This window comes from Taudactylus pleione, unplaced genomic scaffold, assembly GCF_031769625.1.
Source record: "Taudactylus pleione unplaced genomic scaffold, aTauple2 ptg000366l, whole genome shotgun sequence".
Taxonomy (NCBI): Eukaryota; Metazoa; Chordata; class Amphibia; order Anura; family Myobatrachidae; genus Taudactylus; species Taudactylus pleione.
In genome coordinates, this window is record NW_028284767.1 from 5,975,500 (window position 1) to 6,001,931 (window position 26,432).

At 42.2% G+C, this 26,432-nt stretch overlaps 1 protein-coding gene across 6 annotated transcripts in view; it reads left to right on the forward strand.

The window, feature by feature from the left end:
• Positions 1 to 4,863: 4,863 nt before the first annotated feature.
• LOC148508445 (epsin-1-like) overlaps positions 4,864 to 26,432 on the forward strand; it is a 130,457-nt gene continuing 108,888 nt past the window's right edge. For 3 of the 6 annotated variants that reach the window (XM_088444553.1, XM_088444552.1, XM_088444554.1), the window contains exons 1-2: positions 4,864 to 5,121; positions 15,459 to 15,732. The gene's annotated coding sequence lies outside the window, so the exon portion shown is untranslated. The remainder of the gene's footprint in view (positions 5,122 to 15,458; positions 15,733 to 26,432) is intronic. The other 3 variants (XM_088444555.1, XM_088444556.1, XM_088444557.1) reach the window with 3 other exon arrangements.

The following is a 26,432-nucleotide window of genomic DNA, read 5'->3' on the forward strand; positions in this document are numbered from 1 at the left end:
ATACACACTGAACAACCATCATCTGTCATCTGTCCGTCGGTCCCGCTGGCCGGGGGGTGTGTCACGACCCCTTCCCGCAGCCTCTGCTGCAAGTGTACGGGCAGTCTGCAGACATATTGGGAATTGGCTATGCAGCACAGCTGACGCAAAATTTCTGTTAACGACTTTGTTCACGGACATATCGCTGGTACACACTGGCCAACGCACACAAGATATATTTGCTGATCAATTGATTGATGTGAGGTGCTTGCGTGTCCCGGCTCTTGCTATACCAGATGGAAATGACCACGCTCAGGATAGTGTCAGGAGCGTTAGGCACTATATTGGACACCTGTCAGCCGCGCGGTGTATAAGCCGGCACCTCTCTCCCGTCACCTCTTCGTATGGGCACTGGTCTCAATGAACAGGTCTCGTCAGGTCTGGGTGTGAGCTAGTAGTGCCGGATCAGAGACCATCAACGGTACAGGGAGCTCCCATGTCCTGGAGCTTACTCTGTCTGGTTTGTCCATGATCGTGGCTGGCTATATGAAATGAACAATCAGCTGAGACAAATGTTTAGAAGTTCCCTTTATTCTTTCCCAATTTTCTTCAGGAGTAATGGCCTAGAGTACCGATATTATACATAATACCTAAGACTCATAAAAGCCTTGACAAGCCACCTGGAGGCCACATAATTTCAGCGAGGGGTTTCCTATATTACAAAGTTTCATTCTATCTGGACTATTTTTTTGCAGTCAGTGGTGTAGGCACAACCATCATTATTTATATGTGACACTACAGCTTTTTTAAACAAATTAAACAGTGTTACGCCAGTACCAGTAGACGGTTTCCTTTGTACACTTGACGTCGCAAGCCTGTACACTAATATTACTCATGATGCAGGCCTGGAAGCGGTCAGGCGCTTCCTCACTAACAGCAGCCAGTATACGGATCCTGACATTACGCTTTTTGTACATCTTCTTGAACTGACTTTAAAGAGGTACTACTTCTTGTTTGCTAACTAGTTTTTCCTGTAGTTACAGGGGTTTGCGATGGAGTCATGTGTGGCGCATCATTCGCAAACATATTCATGTTTGAAACAGAACAGAAGTTCTTCTTTTCTGATCCACGAATTGCTAACAATATTTACCTGTACCAGCGATACATTGATGACCTGTTTATGATCTGGGTAGGCACCAAGGAAGAATTAATCTCGACTATGGAAATGATTAACAGATTGGATGAACACATCAAATTACCTGGGACATCAGTCCCACACAAATTCACTACTTAGAAGTGTTGGTGACCAAAGAGGGATCAGCCATTTACACCAGTATTTAAATAAAAACTACTGATAGGAATACCATTCTCAGGGCGGAAAGCCATCACCCCCTATCCCTTAGACTAGCATTACCTTTCTCGCAATTATTGAATGGTTCACAGGATTACTGATGATCCCCAGGTTGCAGACAAACTCATGGATGATATGATCCAAGATATAGGGGTTATTGTTGCAAAAATCTGATGGATATTAAAAAGAAGGTGCTATTGATACCACGAGTGAAAACCCTGACCGTTTCCAAGAAAGACATCAAACCTAACAGATTCACCTGGGTGAGTCAATTCAACCAGTACAGAGATCAATAAATCTGCTAAAAAGCTCTGGAACAAGAGCCCAAGCTCTTTTGCGCCTTGAGGCTAAATGGATCCACATCCTGAATACGGTGGCTCCTACTGGCCTTAATGAATCTCTATCACTGACATGTTGCCATTAATGCCTCTTATGATTCAGGTTGCTATGGATTAATATATAGGGAGTACAGGTTACTCTGGATAGGTAGCCAGTAATACAGTTATTGTTATGTGGAAGATGCTTATCTCTATACATTCTATGTACATACATCTTACTTAGTTTTCTTTTTTCCACAGTTTGCTCTGTGCTGAGCTATAGAGTTGTGGTTCCACCTTAATTGTGTAAGATTGCCCTGTATGAAGTATTTACCTCTTGTAGTTTTTTGCTCATCAGTCTTATCAGTTTGGTTTAAGTTTGCTTGATTTTTATTTTCTGTTTTCTATTTTGATTGTGTATTTTTCATTTAATTTTTTGTTTTGTATGCTTCATTTCATTATTGCTCATCTCACTATGGTTATGTACTTTCTTCTTTTTTTATTTCTCATTGTATAACGCTGATTTTGTATGTATATATGTATGTGTATGTTTTCTTCACATGACTTACCTTGATGATTTTCTATATGTAGGACTCACGGCAGTGCAGCATTGTGCACCCGTGTCTACCATTGTTTATGTGTTGGTCTGGTTGCCGAGGGCTTGGCCGGGTTCACGCAATGTCCCAGGGACATTGTCTCCAACCCTAGGAAGTCGCGGCACCTGACCTGGTTGCTCGGTACACAACACATCTCAGCGTCAGCTGGTTGTCAGGGTACAGCCTTAATTGGTTCACTGGTGATGCATTTGGGTATATAAGGTATGGTTCGTTCACCATCTGTATGCCTGATGACGGTTTTGTAATAAAACCTAAACGTTGCAAGTGGCTGCAATTTTTTTCTTCATTTTCATAAATCTATTGCCTGGTCGTGCACCCTGGTCTGCTGCTTTTGAAAGGTGAGTGCTGGATCCTTGTGTGGATAGATAGATAGATAGATAGATAGATAGATAGATAGATAGATAGATATTATATGTAATATTATGGAATACATAACTGCACGAGAGAATATAATTTATTGTCATAATTTAAGTTAGTCATTTTATTGATTTTATTAAATTGATGTAATAAGTTTAAACATGAATTTACAGTATTATTATTTATTGTCATTGTTTCTTAAAAAAATGTGATGATGTTAACTACCATTAGGCTCCCCACTTCCTATCCTGGCATCCTTAATAAAATTAATTATGTTAAGTGTCTTGTTCTTTTGGGTTAGCGACATTCCCTTTCTGAAGATCAGAGGCATTTTAACACAGGAATGGTGCAATTTCCGTGGGCCCCTCCTTCCTGAAAGAAATATTTCTGAAAAAAAGCAAAGGAAAAATGGTGCCTGGGCCACTATGTAGTAAATTCAAGGGATGCAGGGTGAGCTGCCTTGACCCTCGGGGTCCGTGTGCACCACACACTCTGCCCTCACTATAGATATACCACTGCTGCAGAACAGGATTAAGAACTAACTGCTGGCACTCACGGTGGAGGTGTTATACACAGGGTGACATATGTATGTGGCTACTAATAAAACAAGAACTAAGCATTTCATTACACAGTTGCTAAGCAGCTGTGGCTCCAGGGGTGGGGCTGCAGCGCAGTCCAAAATTCAAATAAGGGAATCACACCAACTGCCCTTTCTAATGCTGCCAATCATCACTGGCCGGGACTCACTGGCAGTTGGTGTGGCTCCCCTATTCGAATTTTGGACTGCGCTGCAGCCCCACCTCTGGAGCTGCCACTGTTGCTAAGCGCCTCTAATTCAGGCTTGCCTACCCTCCCGATTTGGTCGGGAGCCTCCCTAATATCGGGTGCCGCTCCCGACCCCCCGGAAAGGCAGGCAAGCATCCTCGCTACCGCCTGCCCCCCCGACTACCTACTAGAAACCCCGGCAGTGGGGGTACCCGATGACGCGATTCGCGCTGAATCGCGTCATCGTGGCTCCGCCCCATTTCACAATGCCTTTATTTTCAGCCCCCCACACGGACCCATTGCCAGGCCACGCCCCCCACTGTTTGCAGGCATTCAGCTCCCTCCCGGAAGGATGGAGCTGAATGTCGGCAAGTATGCCCTAATTTCCAGGGAGAGTCTCACAAGTTAATGTTTCGTTCTTAGGAATTTTTTCAGAGAATGTATCCAGGCAGTTACATGACTTATGGTGTGTACACAAGGTACGATCAGTCAGTGATAACGATATCGCTGACTGATCGTCCTGCACCTTCCCGGAGTGCTGGATAATCGTTATCGTTCATCCAGCACACCACCGACGGGCCAGCGACCAATCGCGAGTACCTATGTAACCTAGTCGATATCGACCAGGTTGGCCTGCATGCACGGGCGATGGTTGATATCGTTATCGTCCATACGTGCCCGCGCATCGCTGGTCGTTAGGCACCAAAAAATGAACGATCTGAATGATAATGATATGGTCGATATCGTTCATATAGTGCATTTTTATCGTACCGTGTGTACGCACCATAAGAAATTGATAAAAATTAAACGTCTATATAAATAATTTAGACTAATGTGTCGGAATGTTACAGCAGGCATCCTGTTGGGTATGAATTTATTAGACGGTCATAATTTTGCTAGGAGGCCTAGACATCTAGTTATGCCCTTGCATCAAATGCAAAAAATTTGCAAAAAAGGGTCGCTGAAACTTATTTTAAAACCTTGGTAAGTATATAACATGTACCGTAGGCAGGAATTGGCAAAAAAAATAACATAACTCCATGGTTCCATTTGGCAAATGTAAAACACTCCCAAGGACCGTGTGCGAGACGTTTCCAAGCATAATGAAATGCAAGAGAAAATATACGTTTCAATGCACTTCTATGTAGAGAGTAACGAAAGAACTGTATAAAGAGGGAGACTTGTATATAACTACACCCAGAGTACAAGAAATGTCGCTGTCACTATGTATAACCAGTCCAGGTACCAGAGCTGATAAAAAATGATACAGGTACAGATACTATAAAAGTTGGGACTCGTGCACTATCCCATAACCATTATTTTGTACAGTGTATGATATACCACAACACAACAGCCCAATAATTAGCTACATAACGATGTAACACGAGAATGATGAAAGATGAAGTGTGTAAGCAAAGCCCTATATAAAGGGGGCGTGGTCACCGTGACGTCACGGTATGGGCGGAAGCGTTGCGCAGCTCTGCCAGCAATCTATCTTCTTCCTCTTGTTCTCCATCCGGAGGTGAAAGGGCGTAGGCTCCGGGGCGTCTTTTGCTGCTTGCTGGCCGTATAGCGGAGAGTGGAGACACCAGAAGGCAGGCCCCGGCCGAGTCAGGCTGAAGTAGAGGCCGCCGCCATAACTGTCAGGAAGCTGGGGAGGGACTGACAGCTTTCCCAACCTGCTCGCCGCCTCACACACAGGACGACCAGCAGCTGTGAGGTCCTAGACTCCAAGGTAACAGGATAGGTGCAGGGCAGCACTCTGCCAATCATTGTGGGCTGCTTTATATTTGGGGAGATCTGCTTTATTCTAATGCCCCCAGATCTATCACATTAGTGCCCACCCCCATTGGTGATCCAGGCATAGTCCAGCTGCACCTGCATTGCCTTATCAGTTGCAATGTCAGCCCATTGTGCATGTTCCTATCCACACAAGGAGTGTCCCCACACCCTACTCCTCCTCCCTGCATAGTGCATACACCTACGCCTGCTGCTGCAATGGTGCATATGACAGACTGGGAGCTTCCATGCAGCCTGCATAAGGGCAGATTACATACATGAATGCAAGCACACATTTCTATCTATGTAGCAAGCTGTGTGATCCTGCAGATAGGGAGGCGGTGTGATCTGTCAGAGCTCCTGTCCCACCCAACATGTGCATAGCTGCCAATAATGGATATATCATTCCTAAGGGCACTTTGCTGAGCTCAGATGCATCCATTATTATCATTTATTTATATAGCGCTAGCATATTCTGTGCTTCACAATTGGGAACACTGAAATAAAATAAGACTGGTTATTGACAGACTGATTGAAGAGTGCCCTGCTCGCCAGCTTACAATCTATAGGGCACACTTTCAGCACAGTACATGACCTAAACAATGAAAATGTTTTCAGAACTTATTTTTACTCATTTTCTGCAGAATCTTATGTATGAACCAATAGTGACAGTTGGCTTTAGTTCAAGAAAATAGTTACTGTGTGCTTGACAGCAAAGCAGAACACCTGGCCCCAGGTAGTGCTCCATGTAAATTAGGCGTGATTGGAAACTATCTATGCGTTGTTTTATTCATCAATCTTGGGTCTGTACGAACATTTTAGTTTTGACACAGACTTGTTGGGTACTGTAGATATAATAGTCTCTAGCAATGCTCAGCAGGAAATGGGATTATGGCTGACTGTTGAACAGAACTTTACTTTTATTGGACTGGCTTGAATTGCATCATTTGGTTTTCACAGTTTATGGGGAAAGAAAATTTTAAATGTATAGGGTACAATAACGGAAATTGATGCATTTGACCTATGTTTTGTGATAGCCATGTTGCTTTTTTTAAATTTTTTTAATACAGCTCTTTCTTTTCCCATCTGTATGGAACAGTGTATATTTGATTTTGGAGTTGTAGAATGGTAAAATATATCTGGAACAAGTTATCTGCTGGGATTAATTTGTATTTCACTTGTTTTATGGTCATTGGTGAAGGTGTAGGGAATCTAGCTGTCTGCATTTATTTAGAGCCCGAGCAAACTTGGACATCATTGTTAAATGGGGTCTAGAGTATATGTGAACTTCAGTTGGTATTGCTCCATTTATGTCTTTTAAGCCTTTTGAAGTGGGAGTGAATCTGAGTTGCACACTGCTATGACCGTTTTAGCATCTTTTGCCGCAGTGGCATCTAAAACTCGATGCTAGTAACAGCTCTTCCCCTTGTGTGCAAGCATTTGTCTGAATTTGCAAGGGCAGTCGCAACCATCGGGACTTGCACCAGCTACAGGCTCAGTGCAGAATCTCTGTCAGAGTACGGCCTCCACTGTACGCTATTAAGCGCCTGAGCTTGCAACCACTCCTGCGATATGCCCGCAACGCTCTCATAACACGCCCATCAGACGGAATATCTTTGTGTGTCGGTTTAGTCACTTCCCAGGAACACTCATTACATTCCAGAGTCCGTGCTGCTCAATAGGTCCAGCGGACAGTGTGTGTTGCATGCTGTGCCACTTTTTACCAATTTAGATACAGTTGCAATAAAACGCCAATTTACTTTTATTCTGTAAACTCGGCCTGAATAATGCAGATGCAGGCGCCACTGTGCTGCAATCATAAAAATTCCTCAGCTGTTTATACATAACTAAATGTGGTCACATGGCATCTGTTCATCTACTTTTTGTATTCATTAGCAGCAATCTTTGTGATCTATATATAATATAGTGTAGAAAATATTTTACATTGGATTATATATAAAAAACATTCCGCTCACCAAGGTTGAGTACAAATGTCAGCTGTCTGTGGGTTACTGCACTATTGCTCAGTAAGTGATGATTTTTTCTTTTAAGGTCTCATCCTGTTTCTTGTTGGTAATGTTCTGCTAAAGTACTTGGCAACTTCAAGTCTTCTGCCATGTTTGGTGTGTCATTGTTTGCTCATCATTGATTCCCTATTTCAGTCTATATCTATTAATGTTCCATTTAATATGAGGGTAATGTTTCTTATGCTGTCAATCTTATCGCTGCATATTTGCATTTATTAACAGATGTGGGTGCTGCCATATCATTTTGCTGAGGTCTATGTATTTTTCTTTCACTGATAGAATAATTATGCCGCGTCTTGTCCAATTGAATTTACAATAAAATGACATACATTTCTGTTTTAGTTTGTACCAAGGGTTCTGGGTGTTGCAAAGTATTTTAAACATCAGCATGTAGTAAAAAACGTTTACTCTCCGATTGCAGTAAAGAGTGAAGCTGGGTCCACACATGAGCGGCGATACAATGTAACTATACAATGCAAGCACGCCGTACACACTGCAGGGGTCGGCGTACAATGGCACAATGTATTGTTACATGCTACTGCATGGAACTGTACCGCGTCATTCATTGCATCGTCCCATCTACTGTACAGGACAGTATGATATATCTTACCGATTCTGTCCGGAACGATGTATCGTACAATGGATCGTATAGTGTGTACCCAGCTTTAATGTATGCTTGGGTGGGATATGACATGGCAAGATTGGAAATCAGGGCATCTAGTGTTGTGTGCTATTTCCCCTCAATGAGACGTGCTCAGAGTATGTGGTCCATTATACAACCTCTCTGAAGGGTTACAAGATAAAATGTTAGTTGCCCCTTTTGTTTAGCAGTCTGCAACGCCTCCAATTTATGTTCAGTATAGGCTTATTTGTTACTATATTGCTCCCCCACCTTCCCAGTGCTTTAACTGGAATACTATGTTGCATTATGCGTTCATTTATAATAAATAAAAAAAAAAAAAAAGTTTTATTATTTTGCTAACATTTCTTATTCTTACTTTTCACTCTTGCATTCTTTAGATGTCAAAATCCCTGTGTTGTCTTCCTGTTCACTACTTCCCCACTTCTGGGACATGTATGTGGGGGATTGCCTATAGTAGTGGCCAACTTTTATGGACCCTGTATGTGGGTCTGCAAATATTGTCTCTCAGGGGTATATTTACTAAAGTGCAGGTTTTTAGAAGTGGAGATGTTGGCCATAGCAACCAATCAAAATTTTGCTCTTCTCTTCTAGGATGTGCTAGAGAAATAAGTAAAATCTGATTGGTTGCTATGGGCAACAACTCTACTTCTAAAATCCTGCACTTTAGTAAATGTCTTTATCGGTGTTGCTCAGGTGAACTTTTTTTTTTTTCTAACAACTTTGCGTGGCCTCTTGAGGGGAGGGCCTTGCGCCATGCTCCCCGTTCCATCATTCTAGGGGGTGTGCTCAGCATTCACGGAGATACTGGCTCTCCCTGCACTGTTCCCTCTTTTAGTGGGACACTCCGGCCCGTGGTGGGGATTGCAGGAACAGGAAGAGGCACATTGGCAGACCTGGCAGCACCTGGCTGTGATCAGCGGGTAGCCTCCATAAGGGCAGGGAGCATATTTTAGCCTTTTCATATTGGGCAGGGCGCTGCACCCTACTGAAACAGCCTAGCGGAGAATACTAGCTATGGGTAACTTATCCACTTGTACAATCTAGTGATTATGAATGAGAGGTTTAGTCCTACAGTACCTTTTCGTTTCAAATCACATTTTCACAATTCAAGTGAAGAACGTTTCGTATATTTTCCCTTAATATAGTATCACAGGCTGCATTGTCAGACAAGGTGCCCAATTTTAGCTCCAAAATGAATCTGATAATAGTCTGGTCAGAATTTGATTATTATTTCACACATTGGTTAGAAAATGAACATGTTTGTGCATTGATTCCACAATTTATCTGGGCCAATTACCTAAAAAAGAAACAGTTGCTATGAAACTGGCAATCAGGATAATTACATTTGTACCCATCATTTATCAGCCTTACTGGCCTGCTAGTTAGGGCAGCCAATCCCGGGAATCCTGATCCCAGACTGTTTTTGAGTCTCCAAATATACCTGGGATTATAATCATTCATACCCCACTGGGCAAGGGGCAGTGGGCTAATGCTTACCTTCTTCTCTGTTCCAGTCCTTTCAGGCTCTTTCAGCTGCCCGTAGAATAGATGGAGTCCCATGATGCAGTTGCTCTCAGTCACTGATAGGCTGGGAGTGCACGACATGGTGACATCATCACTGTGCGGTGTGCTCCAACCTAGCCAAACAGTGACTGAGAGCAGCCGCATCACAGTTCACCCTACTGTCTGGTGAACAAGTAGCTGAAGAGATTTGGGTGCGGGATGCCTGCCCTCGGGATCCCGGCAGTCAGATTCGAACCCTTCCCCCCCCTCCCCCAGTGCCTAACTCTAGTACTCCTCCTAGTGCTTAACCCTATCCCTAACCCTACTATTTACAGTTGGGATGCTGGGGCCGGGATTCTGAGCACCAGCGTCCCAACAGCCGGGATTACAATTCCATCCTGCTGAGGACTATCATCCGCTCAGTGCTTTGCTTTCCAATGTGCCTGGTGTATTGGAGATGTGTTTGGATCTTTGTATATTGTTAATGCAGCAAGTGTTAGACAAGTCTGCAGGTAACTCTCAGTGGGGTTGGTGTGTGCCTAGGAGGAGGCGCTGCCTATACTCCTTTGTGTGTGTTTGCAAATCAATGCTGGGAATCCCAGAATTAAGATATTTCAATCCTGAATTCTGGGGTTACAAACACTGAGCTGGATTGGTTTCTGTACTGCTAGTGTATCGGCATACATTATGTAGCTTGTCATTGCGTTATCTAATCTAAGCACTTTGAACTTTGTCTTGTCCACCAAGGACTTGCTAAGGATAAAGGTTCTACTACTACTTGCAGGAAGTCAGATGTTCTCCTGTTCTATTTCGAGTAAAAAAAATAAATATTTAGATCACCATTTACTTTGTGTTTCAAAGTACATTAATTTGTTTTGGGGGCGGGGATTAAAATTGTTTTTGTTTTTTTTTCTGTCCCAGCTCCTGTATGACAGGAGACAGGGGGGGGAGCGACACTGAATTGTTTTGGGCGCCCATAACTTCTTGCGCATGTTAGAGGCTCAAAGCGACTAAACCCATCTAAAGTATTGGGCACGCCGCCGAAAATGTAGTTTGGGCGCCCAAAAGCCAGACTTTTCGCACGTTTCTACTCTCCACCTAAGACGGGAATGAGCAGAAATAATGGGCGCCAGTGGGACTTGCTCCAGCGGAAAAACAATTGAATTCCCCCCCTTAGAATATACATGGCTCCCAAAATTGAAAGTGGTGGGAGAGGAAGCTCTCTTTCCCAAAAAAATATTTTTTTAAAATAATTCAGTATTGAAGTTATTACAATTTTTTGGCCAGATAAAAAGCAGAACCAAATAGAAATTACGGGTTGGTGTTGAGTTGGTTGCATATTGGAAGTAATTTGCACCAGTATACTGGGGGAATCCTGCCACGTATAAATCACATGCTTTTACCCATGTTTTTAAACCTTTGTTTAGCTTGTGAAATACACATTCACTTTTAGCTTTCAATAATATATATATATAAATATATAAAAAAAAAACCTCTTTAGCAGGTACAACTCTCCCATTCCGTGTACAAAAATTGCTTAAGCCTGCACACAAACATAAGTACATGCCTAGCGAGGAGGCATTCTATTGGTTTCGGCGATAAATTCGCTATTGGTCAGTCAGATATGGTTAGGTGATGCCGGCGACTTGTATCATCAACAGCGTGCATAACTCCAGCCCTAGAAGCGTTCGGCTGTATTCACAAGTATATATACAGAGCTGTCAGTAGTTTAGGACTATATTAGCGACCTGCCCCGGCTTCGCACAGGAATAATTTTGAATATACGACCATGATTTTATTTATCTTATTTTTTTCAACCAAGATCTTATAAGATTGCCGTGTAGACCTCCATTAGTTGTTTCTCCTCCTGACATCAGCGCAAAAAGATAGTTTTGACACAACATGCAAAAGGGCCACGTAAAGATGTCCATGAGCAAAACGGGCTCCACATATGTCAACTCCAGCCATGTTAGGTGTCAGTCCTTGTGCTTTATTTATTGTCATGCCAAAGCAGACTCCTACCGGGAATTGTGCTCATTTGACATTAAAGAATCGTTTTTCACATAAATGAAATCGGAACGGTAAAAAGGGAAAAACTGAGATTTTGTATCAGGAAACAGGGCTTGCATCAATTTTACTGGAGAAACTGAATAATACGTATCGATCTCTACATGGTATAAAAAAAAGTCCATCGTTGTGATATATCTTTAACGATTTAGGCAGCGTAAGCCAAGAAAGCGCTCAGACGTCCGTTATTTTATTGACTTAATTAACTAAAATTGTCACTGCTCGTCTCCCTTTTGTCAGACTTTAATGTTTCATACACCTAATCCTTCCTCGCCAAATTCTGTATAGTATAGTGAAAGCTGTATCAAAATCTGTCCAGTGATTCTCGAGATTAGCCAGAACAAACAGACTCCTACCATGGTCTTTATTTTATACTATGTCTAGATATATGCAGAGGTGTCCGTAGTTTAGGACCATCTGATGGAATGGTAACCAGGTGAAATTGTTACGTTACACAGAAACTTGTATCTTAGAACTTAATACTAGCATGTAGCTAAAATTTACGTTTTGCAGATGTCAACATACATCTGTAGGTTTAGGATTTTTTCTATGTAGTGGACTTATCCTTTTAAATGGTATTGTAAATGTATTATGTTGTCATTTAGTCAGCATAAAAGAAATCCAGGCAACCTTTTTGGCTGTTAGGGTCCTAAAACATACTGTTGGTATTGCACTATAGTGGTGTAGCGGCACCAAGTTTACTCCAGCTGAAACACCTACCAGCTCTTACACATTATATGGAGGAATTATATTCAATGCGATGTTGAATAGCTCCGGAAATGAGTTCCCAGAGCTATTCGATCTTCTAGATACGGTCAGTGGCATTTTGTGACTTAAGTGCCGGGCGAGATGCTGTTAGTGCAAATGGTAAGCCCGCAAATAGCATTGTGGCACTAGTTGAGTTGTATTTCTGCTCGCACCTCAGGAGGCTTCAAGCAGAAATTCTCTAGTCGGGGGTTTACACCGGAGCTAATTGCATACCTCCTGGCATTCATTCCCATGCTATTCAATATTGCAATCATATGAAAGCCTCCCATAGCGAGGCGAGTGGAGATAACAAATGAAAACCTAGGCATTTTTTGTTTATTTCTTAAGCTAAAAGCACAATCGGTTTAGATACCTTCATTATTGCAGGATTATAAAATATGACTTTTAATCCCCGATGAAAAAACATCACCAATAAGTTCTTTCTGACATCTTCACTAAATAAATTTTATATAGATATATATTTTACAATACACCGGCACTCCTGCACTCTGTGTGATGGGGCATATAGCCCTAACTTGCTCCGGTGCCCTCCAAGGAGGACAGCACCCCCAATTTACAGTAGCCACAAGAAACAGGCGTCACTCGGAGTCTCATAAACAGAATACCCTCACCGGAGGGATTTTAATTGGTCAACGTTTTTGAGGGGCAATTCTCAAACTGCACCTCGAAACGACCCGTTTCTTGTGAGATTATATATATATATATATATATATATATATATATATATATATATATATATATATATACATATATATATATATATTATTAGACCATACCTTCTCATTCAATGGTTTTTGTTTATTTAAATTATTTTCAATTTAGTAGATTAATACTGAAGACATCAAAACTATGAAAGAACACATATGGAATTATGTTGTAAACAAAAAAGTGTTAAACAAATCAAAATGTTTTATATTTTTGATTCCTCGAAGTAGCCCCCTTTTGCTTGGATGGCCGCATTGCACATTCTTGGCATCTTCTCAATAAGCTTCATGAGGTCTCCTGGAATGGTTTTGAATTAACAGGTGTGCCTTGTCAAGAGTCAATCTGTGGAATTGCTTGCCTTAATGTGTTTGGGACCATCAGTTGTGTTGTGCAGAGGTAGGGTTAGTACACAGTGGACACCACTTTTTGACTACTGTACTGTTGTAATCCATATTATGGCACCAACCATTCAACTCTGTAAAGAGAAATGACAGTCCATCATTACTTTAAGACATGAAGGTCAGTCGATACGGAAAATTTCAAGAACTTTGAATGTATTCTCCAAGTACAGTTGCAAAAACCATCAAATGCTATGATGAAACTGGCTCTCATGAGGACTGCCCCAGGAAAGGAAGACCAAGAGTTACCACTGCTGCAGAGGATAAGTTCATTAGAGCTACCAGCCTCAGAAACCGCTACTTAACAGCACCTCAGATTAGAGACCACATAAAGTCTTCAAGGAGTTCAAGTAGCAGAGAAATCTCAACATCAACTGTTCAGAGGAGACTGCGTGAATCAGGCATTCATGGTTGTATTGCTGTGAAGAAGCCAGTATTGAGGATGAACAACAAGAAGAGAATTGTTTGGGCCAAGAAACACAAGGAATGGACATTAGACCAGTGGAAATCTGTGCTTTTGGTCTGATGAGTCCAAATTTTATATTTTTGGTTCCAACTGCTGTGTCTTTGTTAGACGCAGAGAAAGTGCGGCTGTTTTCTGCATGTGTGGTTCCCACTGTGAAGCATGGCGGAGGAGGTGTGATGGTGTGGGGGGTGCTTTGCTGGTGACACTGTTGGTGATTTATTCAAAATTCAAGGCAGACTTAACCAGCATGGCTACCACAGCTTTCTGCAGGACCATGCCATCCCATCTGTAGTGTTCACTCTAGCTCCGGCGGCAGGCAGGGTGCCGGAGCTAGAGAGGGCAACTTTGTGTGCGCGGGCGAAAAGGGGGCGTGGCCATAAAAGGGGCGTGTCTATAAGGCGCGTCCCTTTTTTCATCATACTTGGGGGCATGCCCGGCACTTACGGACATGCCGGGCAGCCCCCAAGCGCTGCAGACAGGGAGAACAGATGCCGGGCGCATGCGCCCGGCGTCTATTCTCCGGTGGTGGCCGGGTCACCGCACATTTCTCCACCCGCGAGACACTGCGTCCCGCGGGTGAAGACTGCACCCGCAGCCTGTGAGGGCAGGGTGCTTTTTGCCCTCCTTTTGGAGGGCAGGGTGCTTTTTGCCCTCCAGAAGGAGGGCAGGGTGCCGCACCCTGCTAAAACAGCCTAGCGGGAACGCTACATCTGGTTTGCGCTTACTGGGACCATCATTTGTTTTTCAACAAGACGATGACCCCAAACACACCTCCAGGCTTTGTAAGGGCTACTTGACCGAGAAGGAAAGTGATGGAGTGCTGCATCAGATGACCTGGCCTCCACAATCACCCGACCTAATCCCAATTGAGCTGATTTGGGATGAGTTGGACCGCACAGTGAAGGAAAAGCAGCCAACAAGTGCTCAGCACCTCTGGGCACTCCTTCAAGACTGTTGGAAAACCATTCCAGGAGATACCTCATGAAGCTGATTGAGAGAATGCCAAGAGTGTGCAAAGCTGTCATCCAAGCAAAAGGGGGCTACTTTCAGGAATCTAAAATATAAAACATATTTTGATTTGCTTAACACTTTTTTTGTTTACAACATAATTCCATATGTGTTCTTTAATAGTTTTGATGTCTTCAGTATTACTCTACTATGTTGAAAATAATTTATATAAACAAAAACCATTGAATGAGAAGGTGTGATAGAATGAATGTATATATATATATATATATTATATATATATTTTTTTTTTTTTACTATTAGAAATGTTTTTTCTTTTCTTTTTATTATTATACACTAAAACTTTGCAGCTAGCAGTAGCCACGCGCTGCATACCCTGTTGCACAACCTGACAGTGATTGGATTGCTGTACAACTTGAGTGGCCAAATAGGACCTGGTTTAGTCCTAGTGGCTGTATCCCTTCCAGTGTTCCTATAGTTTTTAGTGTGGTCATAGGCTGATTACACAAATGCCCAGAGGTGTTGTCTTCCCACCGCAGTCCCTAACATGCCCATTCATTTTCCAGTTGATACGATTGTGCCATTTTTGTGCTGTAACGTTTACGTGTTACAGTGTGACTTAAAACCGTTACACATTAGACTAGTAATTAACTGGGTAAATAAAATAAATATTCTGACACCTTTTTAAGAACCTTTTTATCCTTTGATACCTTTTTTGACTTGTTATGTTATTTTCATCTTTATATCTAGGCACTGAAACGGGATACAAGATCAGAATCGCCACGTGGAGCCACCAGCCATTCATGTCCTGGAGCCAGTAACCTGTATTCACTATTTGTCAATTCCTTCATGACTTTTGGAAAAAGAAAAAAAACTATTTTATCTGGATTATTGACCCAGTTTTAACAGTAAGACGAGGCCTGAATCTCCTGCACCCACCAGGCTGTAGGCATTGGTCTTATTTGGGTAGAGATGTAGGATGTGCTGATAATAACATCATAAGATGCAGCTTTTCATTAGAAAGGTAAGTTCACTTCTCATTGTGTGGAAAAAGTAATGTACTGTTTATTTGTATGTGTTTACTTTTTTCTTTCTCTGTTTTTTTTTTTTTTTTTTTGTCATTGGGCTTTGCACGATAAATGAATAGTCCTTCTCACTACTGCCCCTGTAGTCTGGTGATAAGCCGCTCTCCTCACACACTCCCAGGGGCTGTATAATGTTGAAGTGTGAGCTTAGGGGTCGATTCAGACCCGGACGCTAAGCTGTGCTCTCACGCAGCCAAAAGGGTCCGGGTATGCAAATGCTGCGATCGCACTGTCTGGTTGAAGGACGCCCTCTATGTCTTAGAGAGCGACGTCAGAACGAATGCACACAAGAATAAAGACACCCACCTTTCTCTATAAGCACACGTCATCTCCAGGAAGTGGGTGATTAATCGGATACATCGAGAGCCATCGGAGCTGCACGCAGCGCTTGAGGTAGACCCTACCCCACCACAAGCACTGCGATCACTGCAGGCTGAATTACAACCAAGTGACGTGTAGAATGACGCTTCTTTGTTAATTATGCACACCCATATAACGCCGTTTAGACGCCCAGACACGCCTGCGTTCGCACATCCACTCCCCCGTTCACAACCTTCCCGTTACCACCCACAAACGGCACATTCCTGTCACTCAAATTAACGTCTAGTCTGTGTACTACGATCGGACAATTCCCGAGCGTAGTGAGTGACTCGCGCATGCGCATATTGACGCATATGTAGAGTTCCCGCTAGGCTGTTTTAGCGGGGCGCGGCGCCCTGCCCTCCTTCTTGAGGGCAAAAAGTGCCCTGCCGTCACAGCCTGCGGGTGCCGTCTTCACGCGCGGGTCGCAGTGTCCCGCGGGTGGGGAAATGTGCGGCGACGGTGAATAGACGCCGGGCGCATGTGCCCGACATCTACGCTCCCTGTCAGCAGCGCATGAAGGCTGCCCGGCGTGTCTGTAAGTGCCGGGCACGCCCCCAAGAGTAAAGAAAAGGGTGACGCGTCTTATAGACATGCACCCTTTTTGGGTGCGCGCGCAAAAGTGCCTTCTCTAGCTCCGGCTGCCTGCCGCCGGAGCTAGAGTGAACACTAGCATAAGCATGTGCAAAGATGCGATTATCGGCCATAGCGTGCGAACGCAACTTAGCGAGCGGGTCTGAATCAGGCTGTTTGGCAAATAGGTTATGACAACAAATCACATGACATGGACTGTTATTCAGTGAGATGAATTCTGTTGAGGTTGTATGTACTGCTCAGAGGTCAAAGAGGGCCACAGAAGATCAAATGCAAAATGGTTTTGTATCTATAAAATATGTGCTTTCTTGGATGCAGAATTGTATTTATTAAGTTTCTTATATAGCGCAGCATTTTCCGTTGCGCTATACAATTGTAAACATTAACAGAACAAAACCTGTGCCTCTATTTGGATACCACAACACATGTCAACTTTGCCTTATTGTTCATTGTTCCTATTTGGGACAGAGCAGCTTTAAGTAAAGTTCTGCTATTGTATTTTAGAAGCCTTTTACTGGAGTGTATTGGACGATCGTGTTATCGATTGTGTGCTGCACTGACTTTGTCTGCATAAAATAATGTGTGAGAGAATTGTTATAATGGAACCGCTGACAATGCAGGTGAATTTTCGATCCTCGTCTGTTCCTTCGGCAGTGATATTTTTTTGAGATTTCCATTTACACGTGTAATTGTGCACATTTGGGCCAATCAATAATACTGCTGTGTTACTGGCCATGACTGCACCACAATGAGTGGAAACAATGAAAGTGTTTTGTTTATGAAAACACTGAAATGGATCTAGTGGAATTTTGCAGAAGTTGATTTCTACCTTTCTGCGATATGGTAGAGTTATACTGCACATACATGACAAATTCACACAGACTACCTCTCGCCAGTTGCATGAGCTCTTGTGAGGTTACAGCATCAACTATTCATTTAGTAGCTTCGGTTTATGTGCGACAGTCAAGGATTTACGGAACTCAACGAACCTGGTAGTCATGACGACTAAGTGTTTACGTCAGGCTTTGTTTTATTAGGTAGTTTTCATTGATCCATATGGGTGCAGGAAATCTGCAGATCTTTGTACGCCCAGCTGACTATTAGAATAGCATAGTTAGGGGCATATTCAATTAGCCGCGAAAAGTCCCGTGCTTTTCGCATGGTGTACTTTTTCGCCGACCCGGCGAAACTAATAAGTGAAAAGTGCTGTCAGATTTGGGGAAATCAACCTGACACCCCCCAAAAGATGCACTGATATTGGGGTTCACTCTAGTTACCACCGAATAGGCCTGCTGAAGGTATTTGGGATACTTAAATGGTCTTTGCAGAAGTGGTGAAGAATAGCATTTTGCATATTTTTTTTTTTTTTTTTTTAAGAAAATAAATAGTCCCAGCAAATTTATGGTACCTGAAAATGGGTGCAAGCATATTTTTAAGTTGGTAAAGTGAAGTTTTAAAACTCATAAAAAAATCCACCTGCGGCAAGCATCTGCAAACTTAAAAACACCTGGGGCATACTTGGGGACCCCCCTGGAGTCTATTTCGCTAGTTTTTAAGTTTATCCACCAACTTTGGACTTTTTCTCCCCCAAAACGAAAGTACTTTTTTGGGGTGATCTAAGGACATTAACGCAGTTTACCTTTGGGGGACTGTGCCAAGGGTGCAGGGGGGTTCCCGCAGCTTTGCACCCCAAAACCCCAATTCTGCCCTTTTTTTTCGACACCTATTCATAGGCGAAAATTTATCGCAGGTCCCATTGCATTGAGTTTCCGCAGCGGCGAAAAATCTTTGGCATTGAATACGGATGAAACTTTTCGCATGGCGAAATGACGTGACCGGCGATACTTTTCTGCAGAAACTGACTTACCGCGGCTAATTTAATGCGGCCCTTAGGCTGCGATTCAAATGTTGTAGACACCACCTGCCGGGCGTCTATATGAGTAGGCGCCCGACAGAGCAGTTCAGTTGTTTCTCCGTTCGGACGCCCATTAGTATTTATCGTGGCTACTAGCATCGGATTTAGCCGCGCACATCGGAACCCGTCTAAAGAAGTGGTTAGGGCACCCAAATTACCATTAGAGCACCCAAAAACACAGACTTTGGACACATTTCTTCTAGCACCTCAGGAGGCAGCAAGAAGAAATGTCGCCCCGCAGCTTTAGGCGTCCGAATGGAGCAACAATTTAATTGCTCCATCAGGCGCTTATTTGTATAGACGCCCAGCGGGCGGGCGTCTACAACAATTAAACTGTCCCCTTTTAAGTAATTCAAAATGTATCTATATTACTACTTTCCATAACTTCTCCTTAAGGCCCTGGAAGATTATTCTGAATTGTTGCCATCTTATTAAGACTAATGCATTATCTTCTTACATCAGGGGTTCCCAACCACTGTTCTCAAGGCACACTTACAGTCCAGGTTTTAAGTATAGCCATACTTGGGAACATGTGACTTAATTAGTACCTCAGTTATTTTGATTTTACCACCTGTGCTCAAGCATAGGTATCACTAAAACCAGGACTGTAAAGGAAACTTCTGATCGCCCACCATCAGTGTTCTGCGATCCGTCGCCGGATCGCAGACATGTTTAATGTCCGCGATTTGACAATTGCTATAATTTTTTGATCGTGATAGTCAAATCGCCGATATCCAACATGTTTGACGATTGCGATCAAATTTTTTTTCGCAATTGTCAAATCGCTGACATTTAAAATCGCAGCCCTGCATCGCGGCCATCCGTCTCAGATGTATGGGCACATTGATCCGAGTTTGAGCAACTTAGATTTGAATAATTCTTTTATTGGGTACACTGCTTCCTTCTTAATGCCTGCTCTATTTATTATACACTCCTCACTTACAGAGAGAGGGTCTGATGCAGACTTGAATGTAAGATGATTTTGGAAAGGTATCTTGTGCATTTTCACACCTCACATGCGCAAGAGATGACAATACGCAAGTTTTGATGTTGCAGAGTCGTACACCACGCAGTCATATCTCCCCTGGCAGTTGAAGGGGTATAACTGGGCTAAGTTTACACAGGGTGTGCTGATTGGAATTGTGGGCTTGCAGAGTGTTTGCATTTCTATAATTACACCTGTTTTCAGGTGGATTTTCTTCTGCACCAGATTATGCTGGTGTAAGTGCGCACTGATAATGATGATGGCTATGCGACTGAGGGCCGTATTCAGTTAAAAGCGAAAAGCCGTATTTGCACATTTTTTGGCGAAAATTTTGCCTGAAATTTATCTCCGTATTCAATTCCAGTCCGTTTCCGCCTATGCGAAAGTCAGTGCACTGAAATAGGCAAAACTGTATCCACAGAATAATAGGAGAAAAAAGTGCAAAATCTATATTTTGGGGTGCAGATGTTGGGAAACCACTCAGAACCCTTGGTACACCCCCACCCCAAGGACAATTCACTCCGCCTCTCCCCCCCCCCCCCTCCCCCAAAAAAATAAAAATCCCAGGAACACTCCAAAAACCACCTTAGAAATTTGGTGGAAAAAAGTTGGGGGACAACTTCAAAAATTTGCGAAATAAGCTTCTGGGGGTGCTCTGAGAAGGGGCTAAGTGTTTTTGGGATTGCAGGTATGATGGAGGAATTTCACTTTTTCTAAAACTTCACTTTAGAGATATTAAAATATGCTGGTACCCATTTTCAAGCACCCCAAATTTGGAACTACTTATTTGCTCCAAAAAACACTGCTTTATACCATTCATCAACGCTTTTTACCAAGACACTAATGGCAAGCAATTACCACCACTTATGTACGCTAACTAGTTCAATTAGGACTAATACTATACTAACATAATGATTTCTGAAGTCAGCCCATCTTTTTCTGGGGTACAGAGTTATTCCCCCCAATTCATCCTGCACTTTTCGCCTGGTTCACATTGGCCGGGTCCCGTTTTCGCTTCCAAAACAGGTGTAGGTGGTGAAAAGTTGGGCAAGCGGAACTTTTTTGCCGATGCGAAACTAATGAAATACTGCCCTAACTACAGAGGTGTGTGCAGCTGTACATACAGAGGAATACTTGTGGTTAGTGTAGTGCGTGCAGTGCAGGAGCAGTTATGGTCTATTCTGTATCAGCCCCATAGTTTCAACAAGGTATGTTAAAATGTACTACTTCCTGGCTGCATTATGTCCTGTTCTTTATTACTACTGCTAGAGCACCAATTATGTCTGTGTTCAAAAGGTTAGCAGCATAATTGCATCAGATCCCACACACGCCACATTTATTGTAATATTTCTTGATTTATATGTGGCTGCTTTTCCCTTACTGACTCCTAGAAAAGCTACTTATGTAAATGTTCTTTATTTAACCCCTTCCAGTATGGCTTTTTTCCCCATCTCTGTAAATGACCTACCGTTCAAAATGACGGCATGTTTATCAGATTGCAGCTATGTTACAAGTGCCTTTAGGCCATTACACTGTTTACAAATGTGTTGTTGTTTTTTTTTTGTTTTGTTTTGTTTGGGGTTTCTTTTTTTTTTTTTTTTTAAACCTTTTTAAAAGGGGTCGTATTAGTTATGTGGCTACTCAATAACAGTCCACATTAAACTGTAAGTTTCTCTTTTTGTCCCGTCTGTCCAGCATTTGTAGATAGAACTGGGAGTGACTGTCCTAGTGATGTATTAATCATCATTCTCTGTTTGCCTGTCAAAGAGCATAGTCCAAAGTTAGATACCACATGTAGCTATACAATCGCCCCTCGGCAACTGGCATAACTAGACTAAAGGTGCACACACTATACTTCTTTTTTTTTTTTTTTTTTTTTGAACCATTTCCCCGATTCCGACGCACCTGAACGACAAATCGTCAAGAGTGTAGACCAGGGCTGTCAAACTCGTGGCCATCCAACTGCTGCGGATTACATATCCCAGCATGCCCTGCCACAGTTTTAGCATGCTCTAATAGGAAAACTGTGGCAGTGCATGCTGGATTGTGTATTTCCTCTGCAGCTGGATGGCCAGAGTTTGACACCACTGGTGTAGACACTATGCGTGCTCCTGCATCTGTCACATCTTCAGGTCGCCCCTACACGCAGCTCAATGTGACAATCTCGTTAATGATTTAGTTAAAATCCTGCAGTGTGTACCCTTTACATAGCGACCAGGCGATATGTTTAACGTTATATAGTTAATGATGAAATGAGCGCAAACGCAAAATATCGTTTGGTCGCTGGGTAGATTGCACAGTGTGTATGCATTATATCGTTTTTCCGGGAGTTCAAAGGAAATCTGGTCGACTGTCGCGTCGTTTGTAAGTCGTCTAGTGTGTATGCACCTTAACTGTGTCATCTCAGTGATGCTTATCTCTTCCTTCAGTTCACCTAGAGTACACACATTTCAAGAAAGGGGAAAGACTCTAAGGACAAAAATCAGACAATGTATATTTTTAGCTTGGCCACAAACGTATGAGGAACCAGAACATATGTGGGTAGGTTATTGTGGTCTGCAAAATGGATCAAAGCGCATCCAGGGCCACCTGCTGATGTGATGTATGTGCAGGACAGGACTGATAGAGATTTACTCGGATTGGGTTCTTATATCAGACCCACTTTTCTAGATCACCAATTATATTGCAGCTAACCTGCCCACCGCTCGGCTAAGACTATAAAGTGATTTTAGCTTTTAATGGCAAAATGCATGTAAATATGTGACCTACACAGAATCCCATATTAAACTAGAAGGAGTGTATAATTTTCTTGTCAATTGATAACGTGGGTATATAGCTTTCCCACATGTCAAAAAATAGCTTTCCACCTTAGTTTCCCTATCCAAGGTAACCTACACTCTGTCCTTTCGAAATAGAGTGTAGAATTCAACATGAAGACTGGAGAAGCAATACAGCCCACTCTGCTGTGAAAGGGAGATAATTAATCAGGTGATCTTCTGCATAACGTCTAACCTGTAGCCAGACTCCTCTAATGGACCGAGCCCAAAACAATGATGTATAAATCAGCATTATTTTCTTCACACCTATAACCGTTAGGGGAAGAGGAACGTCCCATAAGGAAGCTTCTGTGCGGTGAGAGAGATGCTTGATGGAAAATATTCAAAAACATCTCAATATACATAGCAGATGAGAATGGTTTACATGGTGTAGTAAGTGTGGCGCTAAAGTCCTTAACTTGGAGTGTAGTGAATTGAGGCAACCACTGTGCCATTCCAGTGGAATAAATAGTATAGTCCATGGTGTCTAGGAAGGACTAGTGATAGTAGGAAATTGCCGCCTTACGTATGGGAGGATGCAGAGGGAGCATGTCCAAAGGGTTCTGTTAATCGCTATCTGAAGACACCTGGACCATTGAACTAAAGTATCACATTTTTCCACGGCCTCTGAAAATTTTAAAATTCGTTGTGAATGTCTATTAACTAGACATCCAATAGTAGTTATTGAACAACCCACCACAGTGTAAATGGATGTGTGGCCATTCCATCTTGGAAATCAGGGTTATTTTAAAAATGAAAAAAATTAGATGAATAAACAGCGCTGGTGAGATGATAAATAGAAAATAAAGATCATGAATGACCTGGAATTATGCCCATATGTGTAACAAATAACATTTATTATACATATAATTATGTTCTTACACTTGTTGTTTTAAAAAGTATAAATATATGCAATACATCTGTTAGTGAACATGATCTGTATGCAAATTCTACATAGGATATAACAATAAAAATAAAATAAAATGTCCACAGCAAGTGTTGAAAAATGATTGAGGTTATTTGGTGTATATATATATATACATACATACATACATACATACATACATACATACATACATACACACACACAATTTATACTGTAGCAGCCAGTGTCAAGACATGAAATAATCACGCACTGTGAATTGAAAGAACACCTCTGTAAGTCTGGTGTTTAGTAATAAAAATGCATCCTCTTAAGGAATGGAGCCAATAATCAGTTCTGTGTATAAGTTGCAAATTAAGCCAAGAGTTACTTTGTTGTTAGAAATAGTTACAACACTCCAGCATTTACTGATATACAAAGCCGTTTGTTTGTACTTTCCAATTAAACTGCTAGAAAGCAGTATCTTGTTGGAGATGCCGGACTCCGCAGTGAATGGCACTCGTTATCTGTTTAGGGGGTAAGGGGTTCTTCATTATAGCCAGACAGATGGTAAAATACCCGGTCATCTCAACCTCCGTTAGGTTGGTGAGGGAGCCGCCGGGATATTATACTGTGCAGACCTCGATCCCCGTCCTCGTCTCTCTGCGGGTGGAGCGTACTGCAGGTCAACACTGGGCTGAAGAACTTAGTGCCGGCAATAGGGCACACGTGCAGGACTCCCGTGTAGTACTAGTCCGGCTCCTTCCCCCATTAGAAGGCTGGATCGTGTCCAAGGTGATTGCTTATAATTAGCAGCGGCTTGGAGTTAGTGGCACTTAACAGCGGTGTGAGCACACAAAATTGGCTGCAAGTAACTGGCACTGTGCTGTGTCAATCTTTTAAAAATCAATGAAATAGGGTTTTATGGGAAATTCCTTCTTGTATTCCACAGTAAGGGGTTATCTCTAAAAGTTAATGGTATTTCTTGACCATGGAAATGAAGGAAAGAGTAGATTTCCATGCTCAAAAAATCCTCTCAAGAAAAGTTTTGACTTAAATACGAGTATCGCTGTCATGAATCCTGTCAGACAAATAGCGGAACATAGCCGCCTGGTTATACATATGTATACCTGGAAAGGCGATCCCTTGCCCATTTGATTTAGGCTGTTGCAATTCTTTAAAAGCTAATCTTAGGTCTCTTTCCGTGTCAAATAAATAGCCAAAATGTATGTATGTATGTATGTATGATTTTTTTATTACTTTTTATTTGTGTCTGCATTTAAGCAGATCATTAATTGCACATGAGAGATGTTATGAGGAGAGGTATGCAATGTAGAGCATACAGAAGAAAAATAAAGCCTACACAGTACAGTCAAAAACCAGAAAAATCAAAAAGGACATGACCCAACAGACTGCAATACAGAGGTTTTTTATTTTATTTTTAATAGATGGCGATCATGTTTAACAAAAAAAAAAAAAAAAAATATATATATATATATATATATATATATATTTTTTATTTTTTATTTTTAATGGGTTGAACAATAGAACTGGGAATCAATAAAGGGAGGTAAAGAGAGGCTGGTAAGGGGAGGGGGAGAGCAATCATAGCAACATTGGAATGTTGGGTAAAGTATAGTATAAGAACACATCTGAGAGCCAAATAATAAAACCTATGGGGGAGTTAGATTTTACCAGGCGGGTTACTATTGTTATGTCCATTCCTGGAAACTATCATGAAGGAGGCTTGTAATATGTTCCATAGATGCAGTGTCCCAAATCCTGTTAGCAGCATTCCTAGAGGAATGTGTATGGCTTTCTTCCAGCTGCTGGCTATTTAAAGTTTGACTGCATTAATTATATGGCGGAAGAGTTTATCAAAAGATTTAGCTACTGCTCTAATAGGTTGGCACAACAGATTAGGCAGTGGGTCTTGTGTACAACAGTAACCTGTGCAATTAGAAGTAAGATATCATCCCAGAACTCAAAAATAATTGGGCAATCCAACCATATATGAAGGAAAGTGCCTTTGTGTCTGCAATTGTGCTAACATTGGTTGGCAGTGTGGGGATAGATGGAATGCAATCTAGTGGGAACTATGTACTTGTGGGTATATATTTTGTAGTTGTTTTCCTGTATAGCAGTGTTGATTGGAGGCTTTGCAATTTTACTGCAATTTGGATGACCTTCCTTCCTCGGCCATTGTTGTTCTGAAGTCTCGCTCCCAATGGTTCTACAGGCGAGGAGGAGGAAGACAGAAGGAGCTATATAGTAATGACATGTAGCATTATATATACAGAAGCGATCAAATGGCATCGGGGAGCGAAGTTGGCATGAATGGGTTTGAGTTAGAATGAAGCTTTTCAATTGGACATATTAAAATTGAAGGGTGCTAGGGAGGTTATACTACTTCCGCAGGTCCATAAAAGATTGAGGGACGTGTTGTACCATAATATGGAAGAATCTGTTTAATCCCGCTGACATCCAAAGTTGGGCAAATGCCGTAGTGCAACCTATAGGCAATAGAGGGTGATTCCAGAATGGCATGAGTTTGGAGGGATAGCGAACCAAGTCACATTGTTTATTTTACTTGTCCCACGTCTCCAAAGTGAATCAAATGGAAGGGACCACATAGGCTGAGCCTGGTGTATTGCGCCCCGGAACCCAAGGCAGGAATCTAACCCCTAGGTCCTCCAACAACTCTTCCTTTACCACCCCATTTCTTGAACCCAGGTTCAGCTAGCCAGGAGATGAGGTAACCCAGTTGGGTAGTATTGTAAAACAGGGGGAGGCCTAATACTTCATTTTGTTTGGATATTGACAGACCAGATCTGGGTTTTTTGTTATTCCAAACAAATTTGCCACACATGGATTGAAGGGAGCAGAGGAAGGAATCTGGAGCCTTCCCCGGTAAAGTTTGAAATAAATACAGCAGTCTGGGCAGGATATTCATTTTAATTGTATTGATTCTCAGAAACCACAAGGTATGAAGGGAATTCCATGTAAGTAAATGGAAGCACTCAGAAGTCCTGTGTTTGTACAACTAAGAGGTCACAAATCAATTGAAATACAATATATTATATAACAACTAATATTCATGTAGTAAA